Below are 10,000 nucleotides of genomic sequence, written 5' to 3' on the forward strand. Positions count from 1 at the left end.
TTTTATTTATATTTCAGGATATATAAAACTACAGCAATTGGAGATATTAATATCTATTGAGAAAATCTCTCTCTCTCTCTCTCTCTCTCTCTCTCTCTCTCTCTCTCTCTCTCTCTCCAAAAGGTATTTTGAACGTCGAAACAATTGTTTTGTTGAATTTGACTATAAAGATTTATTGCATACATTGGAATATTCTTTTTTCGTGAATTCTTATGTAGCAAAGATTAATTGTAGGGGGTAAAACTATGTAGGAATACATATATGTAAATTATTTTTAAAAGTTTATATATGAAACTTGTAGAAAAGTTAGCTATAAAATTCCTGAAAATTGTTGGCTTAAAAAAATATATCCTCCAAGTCTAAGGTAGTAACGCGGTTCCGATTCTCGGAAAATACATTCTCTCTCTCTCTCTCTCTCTCTCTCTCTCTCTCTCTCTCTCTCTCTCCTCTCTCTCTCTCTCTCTCTCTCTCTCTCTCTCTCTCTCTCTCTCTCTGTATTGTTTTTTTTCTGTAAATATCTGAACTCTACTATGATGATTTTACGACATTTTGTTCTAATGTGTTAAAGTTTGGTGCGTAACCCATTTTGTCATGATCAAGTTGTTTTTTACCCATATTGTTATTATTTTCATTAATATGTAATCAAAGAAAACTACAATCCTGTTTGTGTAAGAAAACGTAATTTATGCAGATATTTGAGAAATTATACTATTAATCGTTTTTTTAATGAAACGCAATTCATGCTGATATTTTGATTGCTGTTTTTTATGTGGAAAGTGATCCCTTCAGGAAGATTTAATGATTATAGCCCCATGGGAAATTGTACACTGACAGTTACACTGCTTGTATCAACTTGCAATCTATTTTATTGTGTATTAACCCAGCACTTTGCATTGCGAGTCTGCTAATACAAAATGATATCTGATTTAACCATCGTATTTTTTTTTTTTTCATTTATTTTACCCCTGTAGCGTTTTCGGATATCGATTTGTCTAGGGCACCTCACGAGCGGTGTACTGTAGGCGTTACTTATAGTTTAAAGGCCACTCATGAATGGCAGAGGCAAGGGTCATTGAAATTGCCCTATCAAGTAGGACAATGCCCTATAGACTGACCATATAAGCCTACTGTATACATATGATCAGCGCCCAACCCCCTCTCCACCCAAGTTATGACCAAGGAGGGCCAGGCAATGGCTGCTGACTTAGCTGATAGGCCTATAGGCTCCACCCCCCCCCCCCCACCATGCTTAACTCACAAGGATGGTAAAGTTGCAGCTACCAAATGAACTAGAGTTGTAGCGGGACTCGAACCTCAGTCTGGCGTTCACCAGTCAAGAACGTTACCACATCGGTCGCCACAACCCTTGACCGTCTACCCTGGATAGGTACGGTGGGTCGTTTGCGACCCCGAGCGTCAAAAAAAAACAGGTTTTTCTCACGTGACTCACCCCTGTGACTGAATTTGTGGGTGATCGACCTGCAGGAGGTGTCTCCCCTACACGCTCTAGTAGTGTCCAGATGTGCATTGCTGTAGCTGTACTCCTTCCCCGATTTCTGAGACGCGTCGGGGTCGTTCGTGTCCGAGTTTACCCTTCTGAGGTAGTTTGCATAATTATCAAAGTTATTACGTATTATGAAATTGTCGTAGAATGGTGCAACTTGTATAGGTTATCAGTTGTGGAAAGTCTTGGTGGATTGTTTGGCTACCATGTGCATGTTTTTTTTTTTTAGTTAAAATGTCGTTCATCACCACGAGGACCATTTTACCGCGAGTGCCCCTTTTTCATTTTTTTTTCATTTTTTTGCCAAGTCATTTTTCCGTAAGATATTGCCAAATAGTGTCGTAAAACTTTTGCTTGTTTATTGTTGGAAAGTGTGTCTAGATGATCTGGCTACCCATGCATGACTTTGTTTTTGTCAGATACGACGTAGTTATTGGTATATTGGGTATTTAACTGCGGTTACCAATTTCTGTTTTTTTTCAATATTTGTAAAAATTACTACGTAGTAAGGAATTGCCGTATATTATTCATTTTTTTTCATGTTTATGTGTTAGAAAGTGTGCCTTGATGGTTGGGCTAACACGTGCATGTCTTTTTTTTTTATCTGAGATGTCGTATATTAGAATGTCGGGCATTTTACCGCGAGTGTCCCTTTTTAATTTTTTTTAATTTTTTTGCCAAGTCATTTTTCCGTAAGATATTGCGAAATAGTGCCGTAAAACTTTTGCTTTTTTAATGTTGGAAAGTGTGTCTAGATGATCTGGCTACCCATGCGTGATTTTGTTTTTGTCAGATACGACGTAGTTATTGGTATATTGGGTATTTAACTGCGGTTGCCAATTTCTGTTTTTTTTTTCAATATTTGTAAAAAATTACTACGTAGTAAGGAATTGCCGTATATTATTGATTTTTTTTCATGTTTATGTGTTAGAAAGTGTGCCTTGATGGTTGGGCTAACACGTGCATGTCTTTTTTTTTTTTATCTGAGATGCCGTATATTAGAATGTTGGGGATTTTTCCGCGAGTGCCCCTTTTTATTTGTTTTGCATTTTTTTGCTTAGTCATGTTACCGTAAGGAATTGGCAAGTAGTGTCGCAAAACTTATATTTTTATAGTGTTGGAAAGTGTTTCTAGATGATCTGGCTACCCATGCCTATTTTTTTTTTAGCCAGATATGGCGTATATATAAGTATGTATTCGATTTTCCTGTGATTGCCATTTTTTTCGTTTTTTCCCATTTCTTTCAAAATTACTACGTACTAAGGAACTATCACAGAGTAATATTTCATTTATATGTTTATTTGTCGGAAAATATGCCTTGATGGTTTGCCTAGCACGTGGCTGAAATTTTTTTTTTCTGAAATGCCGTATATTAGAATGGCTATTTTTCCACGAGTGCCCCTTTTTATTTGTTTTGCATTTTTTTGCTTAGTCATGTTACCGTAAGGAATTGGCAAGTAGTGTCGCAAAACTTATATTTTTATAGTGTTGGAAAGTGTTTCTAGATGATCTGGCTACCCATGCCTATCTTTTTTTTAGCCAGATATGGCGTATATATAGGTATGTGTTCGATTTTCCGGTGATTGCCATTTTTTCGTTTTTTCCCAATTCTTTCAAAATTACTACGTACTAAGGAACTATCACAGAGTAATGATTCCTCTAGATGTTTATTTGTCAGAAAATTTTGTTTACTTTTTTTTTGATTGAATATCATCAAATTTTTTTTAGCTAAAATATTGTTTTACATTTTTTTTTTTCGATTTTATTTCCCTTCAAAAAATTTTTTTGGGTCAGAATTTTAATTTTATAGTCGTAAAATAATCGACAATTATCCAGCAACCCACCATACAATTTTTATGCATATCCAATAATAATTAGATTAGTAAATAACACCTTGAAATTGACATACCCTTCCTACATTTCAAGTGGCAGATTAGGGAGTCTGAGTCAGTGTGGTTGGCGGCCATTTTGTGGACATATCCGAAGCGTAAGCTGCCCTATCTATATATATTCTTGTTCCCTATAGAATTTGTGATATTTTGGTATATTTTTACCTGCATAAATATCATATTATATATTAAATATATGTATTTTTTACGAAATTTCCAAGTACTCAAAAAATTACCTTTAGATATGGCCCCTGATATAAATGTAATTTACAAAATAATGAAGATTTTTTTACATATTTCTATTTTAGGATAACATATGTTTATTCCCTAAAAAAATTAGCCACTTCCTATTTCATTTGGGTACCCAAAAAAATTCATGAAATTTGGACAATTTTTTTTGGCCAAAAAAAGTTACCCTTTTTTTCTCATTTCAGATCTTCACCTCCATGGGTCTGACTTCATCCAAAATACATCAAGATGTGTCCTAAACATTCAAGAATCAATTCCTAAAAGGATTTGTGTATATATGTATAAACTTTTTTTTTTATGAATTTTTATGTCAGGTCTTTTTTTTTCTACTTAATTTTTTAAAATATTTATAATAAATAGCTTTTCTGCAGATGAGTAGTATTTATCTTTACAGTTGTTTTAAGCATTCATTGAAGTTTTTTTTGGCAAAAGAAAAAAGGAGGTTACTGCAAAAACTGATTTTTCAAGAATTTTTTTTTGGCGTCGGGGTCGTTCGCGTCCGAGTATACCCTTAAAGGGGTGTCCGAGGACCGTACCTATCCAGGGTTAAAACTTTCCTTCGGCCTATAGCTGCACTTGCTTTATAGCCTTCTACGTTACATCCGTTCCTTCTTCCTTTCTTCCTTCTTTGCAGTCAAACCTTTTTTAACATTTACTTTACAGTGTAGCTGCGTGGAGACCCCCCCCCCCCAACCCCCTTGTTCTTAAACTTTGAATGACCTCGCATTCCTCAGTACCGGTTATATAGCTCAAATTCATAAATCAAATCCCCCATCGATTTATTTGTAACGAAACTGATGGCAGTTGATTTTTACTACTGTTAGTAGGATATCTTAGGAATAGGTGAACGTAATTGGATGAAACCTGCTAGGCTATAATATCCTCGAGATAATCAGCTCCAATTGGTCGATTCATTGCCATGAAAATAAGTTCGATTCTGGATATGAATTTTGTAAGGCGATTTCTCTGTAAGTTAATCCTATTAGAGTATTAGAGGTCACTTAACAGCGTAATGCAAGTGGAATACCTTCCAAACACAAACCTCCTAAGAAATTGCTGCATAACTTGTTACACCAGTAGCCTTGGCTGTGGTATTCTCTCAAAGTCCAACTCTTGTCTTGTGGATATGAAGATCTATCAAAAGTAGATAAACGATGTTTTACGTAGTGTGAATATACTGCCAATGTTGTTGAGAACATAGGGCAAATAGGATATTTTGTCTTGCTATATTTCTTCTTTTTATTCATAGATATTTCAGTGTATAATGAACTCGATACCGATTTTACATTAAAAATTGGATCATGTGACGTATTAGACAAATGATATCGTCTTTGCTTGAAGAAGAAAAAGAAGGAAGTGACCTATAAAAGATAAAAATATCCGATATATAGATTCTGAAACCTTGAACGTACTTGGAACACTCCCTTTATACACTTGTCTTACGTCTGAGAGTTACAACAGAGGATTTAGAGATCAGCTTTTATTTGCAGAGACCAGAGACATCCACCCACGTTGCACGATCAACAGACCAATAATAAAATGATCATAAAATTAGAGTATAGACCACAAGACACACTCAACAAACAAATTACTTGGAAGAAACTTTTAACACTTCTTTCTCTTAGTGGGGGACCTCCCTCGGTTATGACCAGTCTCTAAATAGTGGACTAATGTTAATACTTTTATTGATGGGTTTCAAGGGATTATTTTATGGCTGGCATAGAATCAAGGATATGAACACTTTTACTTGTTTTAATGATGTTAATGGTAACCTTGGTTGTAAATCTAGTATTTGTTATTGACATTCAAATAATAATAAAGTTTGGATACATATTAAAAACAATAAAATAACTATAACAATAGTTCATTAATCATATGCTGTTATACTTTTAGAATTTTTGCAAAAGTGGTAATTTTTCTCCTAATTATTACTGGTATTGTGCATTCTGTTATGTTATTTACTCGGTTAAGGAAGACTGTAAAAAGACACTGTGTTATCAAACACGGTATGCCTGTAACTTCCTGAAAAGAACATAAAGAATGGAATGAAGTTTAACTACAGTTTAAGTAGTCTTTAAAGTGTCTTTTTAGAGGACTTTTTGAATATTTCAAGAGTAGCTACTCAGGAGTTGCCTCACAGAATGCACACGACCGAATACCTAAGTGCCCCTAAAACCTTCATAAGAAAATTGAAGGTAAGCAGGTCATAGGACAAATAGCAGTGCCACTCCCTCTCTTTCCCTCCCTCCATCTCTCCCTATCCCCATTCATCCTGCCCCTGTCTTTGCCTCCTCGCCATCTCGTTTCCCTCCTTCCACCTCCTTTCTACCCTCTTTATACTTCTCTGCCCATCCCGCCAGTTCCTCCCCTCCTGCTTAATCAGTGAAGGAGGTTGCAAGGTCATCCTTCCCACTATCTGGCCGTGACCTTACCCCCTTCCCCTGCTAGACTCCGCTTGCCAATTCCCCCTCCCCTTCTTTCTTATGTCTGGTCCTCCTACCAACAACCCACTTAAGTCTACCGGCTGTCTGCTTTCTTTGCTTGTTTTGCATACCTCGTGTATTGTGCTTGCATTTAGGGTGCATGGAAGCTTATTTGCTTTAATTTCGCATCTTGAAAAGGCTTTCCATCATATGTAGCTGTTTCTGTGGAATTATTTGCATCATTTAGACCGTAATTATTGCAAGATAATATTTTGATATTTTGTTTTGTATAAGAATTAAGATCTTTTTCTGTTAATCGTATAGATTTATAAAGTATTTTCTACTTTAGGTGTTTATCTTAAGCTGCTTCTGCATTTGTTAACGAAAAGCGTAACTTTTGCTCCCATTTGCTGCTGAATAAACACGATATAGTGACCATGGTTAGGGGATATTGCAAAAACAGGTTATACAAATGTTGCTCTCATAATAAGTACTTTGGGCTGGCTTCTGCATACAATCAAGTTTCTACATTTCACACATGAAAAAAAAATGAAATGTGCGAGCATATTTGTATCTTTTTAGCAGTAATACGGAAAAGATAGATGTAAGTATGATATAGTCGTAATAATACCTTCAAATTCTCTCTCTCTCTCTCTCTCTCTCTCTCTCTCTCTCTCTCTCTCTCTCTCTCTCTCTCTGTGGTAATAGATATCATTATGATTTTCAGTATGCTCTTGAATTATTTTTGCTCGTCTTATCAATAGTATTTTTTTAAAACAAGTTTGATTTAATGAAATTTTTTTGCTGGCAATGATGTGAACAAGCTTCAAAACTAGCTTGTTGTTAATGGCCTTCATCGCATTAGAAAGGAAGTTCAAGTTAGCTTCATTATTTCTTTAGCATTTGCCCGAGAAAAAGAAACACGGTCGCGCTTTAGTGATATATTTCCCTGTTATTTGTATTAACATAAAAGTATTTATAACCAAATTAGATGTATTAGATCATTTTTCCATCGACAATGTTGATGATGATTAGGATTCAAGTTATAATCACCATTGTCATAATCCCAATAATAGTCGATCATTATTGCCATTAGTATCATTATAATTATCGTCAATGTTTTATAATAGATTCTCCAGAAACTTTTCTTTAAAAATTCATTCATATGAAAATATCCGCCAGCTAGAGTCCAGGGGCTTTAGTTTTGTTTATTTAGACTCTGAGAAACACTCGTCTGGGATAAGCAAACTTTGTAAAGGATTTCGAAGAGTCCTCCATTTCAAGTTTGCTTAAATCTTTCCTCCACAATTTACCTGATTTATGAATGGCCAGATGTAACCATTTCTCTTCTCGTCTTCTGTCACTGCCTTTTTATTTATTCAGCATTTTTAGACAGACAAAAGATCTTTTATTGCAGCTGAAGTTAGAGGTTCATATGTAGTAAATCGATTTTAAAGTTCGTTTTAACAAATACAGTAAGTCATTCGTTTAATTTTATGATTTTTATGCTGCTACGTTTACCTTTAATATTTAACCTTTGTTGCTACGTGTATTTTTTCATTCTAATGATTCACAGAAAACGACAACGAATTCTCTCTCTCTCTCTCTCTCCTCTCTCTCTCTCTCTCTCTCTCTCTCTCTCTCTCTCTCTCTCTCTCTCTCTCTCTGCATATGGGTTATCTGATGTATTGCTAAGCTTATTTTGATTTAGATGTTGCCGAAATAGCTCTCTAAATCTTATAACTTTTTCCCAGGTTAGATGGCGTGTCTCATTCGACTATCTTGGACGAATCACAGTTACCCTTGACTATGTCTGCTTCGTCGCATCAGATATATAGAGATGCAATTGCGGGAATCTCATGCTCAGAAAGACTGCATAGTATGTTACTTGGAAGAAAAATCCACCCTTACCCACAAACTAAGATGGTTATATTCACGACTGTGGCATTTTAGGTTGAACTTGTTTCCACCTGACGAGTAAGTTAATTCTTAAGTCTGCCTTTATCAGAGAGATTTCTTTTCTGCGGTTGACAGCTTTGGCAAGTTAAATCGTGGTCCCGTTTCCGCAGAACAACTTGCGTTCCGTTTGACGGCTCTGGACTCAATTTTCCTTGGTTTAGTTTTATCAGAATTTGTTCACATCTGAGGCGGCTTTGGCAAATTAATTTTTGGTCCAGTTTTAAGAGGAATTTAGTTTCTTAACGACTGATAAATCTAAGATTCGTTCAACAGCACAGATCTGTCTGTAATCAACCACAGATAATAGTAACGAAATATTCTAGTAAGACATGCAAGGAAAATAATTTGTTAACCTTTAGGGTCGATGACCCAGACGCTTGGTGACTGGTCAGGATTTACTCAAGACTAGGTCTGTTATTAAATAAGACCTTTGGTTTTCACCTGACTAGATAACTCGTTGCGTGTGTGTTAAAATAGAGTAACCACTGAGTAGCTGGCCTGACTTAGGTGTTGATAAGATTTTTTTTGTGTATCAAGTTTCCAGAAAAGAGTACTAATTAGATAACGCTCCCTGACTAGATCAGTGACAGTTAGGTGTGTTGGGGCTAATTGGTATGCCATAAAGGTGGTAATAAAAAGGTACTAAATGTATGGTATGTCTCTCGTGGATATAAATAGGTGATGTTCTATCTTTGCCATTTTTTATATCATTGAAACTTTTATCAGTGTGTACAACCTCGAGTTCGTTAGTAACTTATTTAGTAAGGGGGTAGTAGTACTGAAAGTGATACCAGTAAAGTCCAGAAATTGTATAATCTGTACGTTCTATCCTGTCAATCATTTAGCCAGTTATTATAACTAGGAGAGTGTAGAAATACGATACAAGTCTTAAGAGAGGATTTTAAATGTAATTGAAAGTGTGTGTAAATCATAATTGAATACTGTTCCTTTTAAGTTTAGTGATTTTACAAAATATGCATTTTTTTCCTATTAACCAATTCTCCATTCTGAGTGATTTGAAGGTATCTCGTATATTTGAGTGAACTATTTTCTTCATATTAAATCCAGAAACAATATAGTGTATTATCATATTTTATCTTTGCTAGATTTCTGTTTGTGGTTGTTGTGGTTATGAAGGTGTTATTTGAAAACAGCTGTCATTGCTGTAATAAACAAGCCAAGAAGCCGTTACTATAGACGCACAACGGAAAAGTGCAGAATTAGGATATTTTATTTTTAATTATTCCTTTGATACATCGGAATGCTTTCAAAGCACTATAGATAAAAAAAGGCTTCAAGTTGTGCAAATGAATAGTTTTTAAACCACGGCTCTTATTGGGTACCGTTATTTTACTTAGAAGCATCTTGCTAGAGTTATGGGGTCCTTTGACTGGCCAGACAGTACTACATAGCATTCTTCTCTATGGTTACGGTTCATTTTCCCTTCGCCTACACATTCACCGAATAGTCTGGCCTATTCTTTACATATTCTCCTCTGTTCTCATACACCTGGCAACACTGAGATTACCAAACGAATCTTCTTCTCTCAAGGGGTTAACTACTGCAATGGCTACTTTCCTCTTGGTAAGGGTAGAAGAGCCTCTTTAGCAATGTTAAGCAACTCCTCTAGGAGAAGGACATTCCAAAATCAAACCATTGTTCTCTGGTCTTTATTAGTGCCATAGCCTCTGTACCATGGTCTTCCACTATCCTGGGTAAGAGTTCTCTTGCTTGAGGTTACATTCTGGCACACTATTCTATCTTATTTCTCTTCCTCTTAATTTGTTAAAGTTTTTATTGTTTATATAGGAAATATTTAAAGTAACGTTGTTACTGTTCTTAAAAGATCTTTCTTTTCCTTGTTTCCTTTCCTCACTGGGCTATTTTCCCTGTTGGAGCCCCTGAGCTTATAGCATCCTGCTTTCCCTGCTAGGGTTGTAGCTTAGCATTTAATAATAATAATAATAATAATGATT

Source organism: Palaemon carinicauda, chromosome 27 (genome assembly GCF_036898095.1).
Source record: "Palaemon carinicauda isolate YSFRI2023 chromosome 27, ASM3689809v2, whole genome shotgun sequence".
Lineage (NCBI taxonomy): Eukaryota > Metazoa > Arthropoda > Malacostraca > Decapoda > Palaemonidae > Palaemon > Palaemon carinicauda.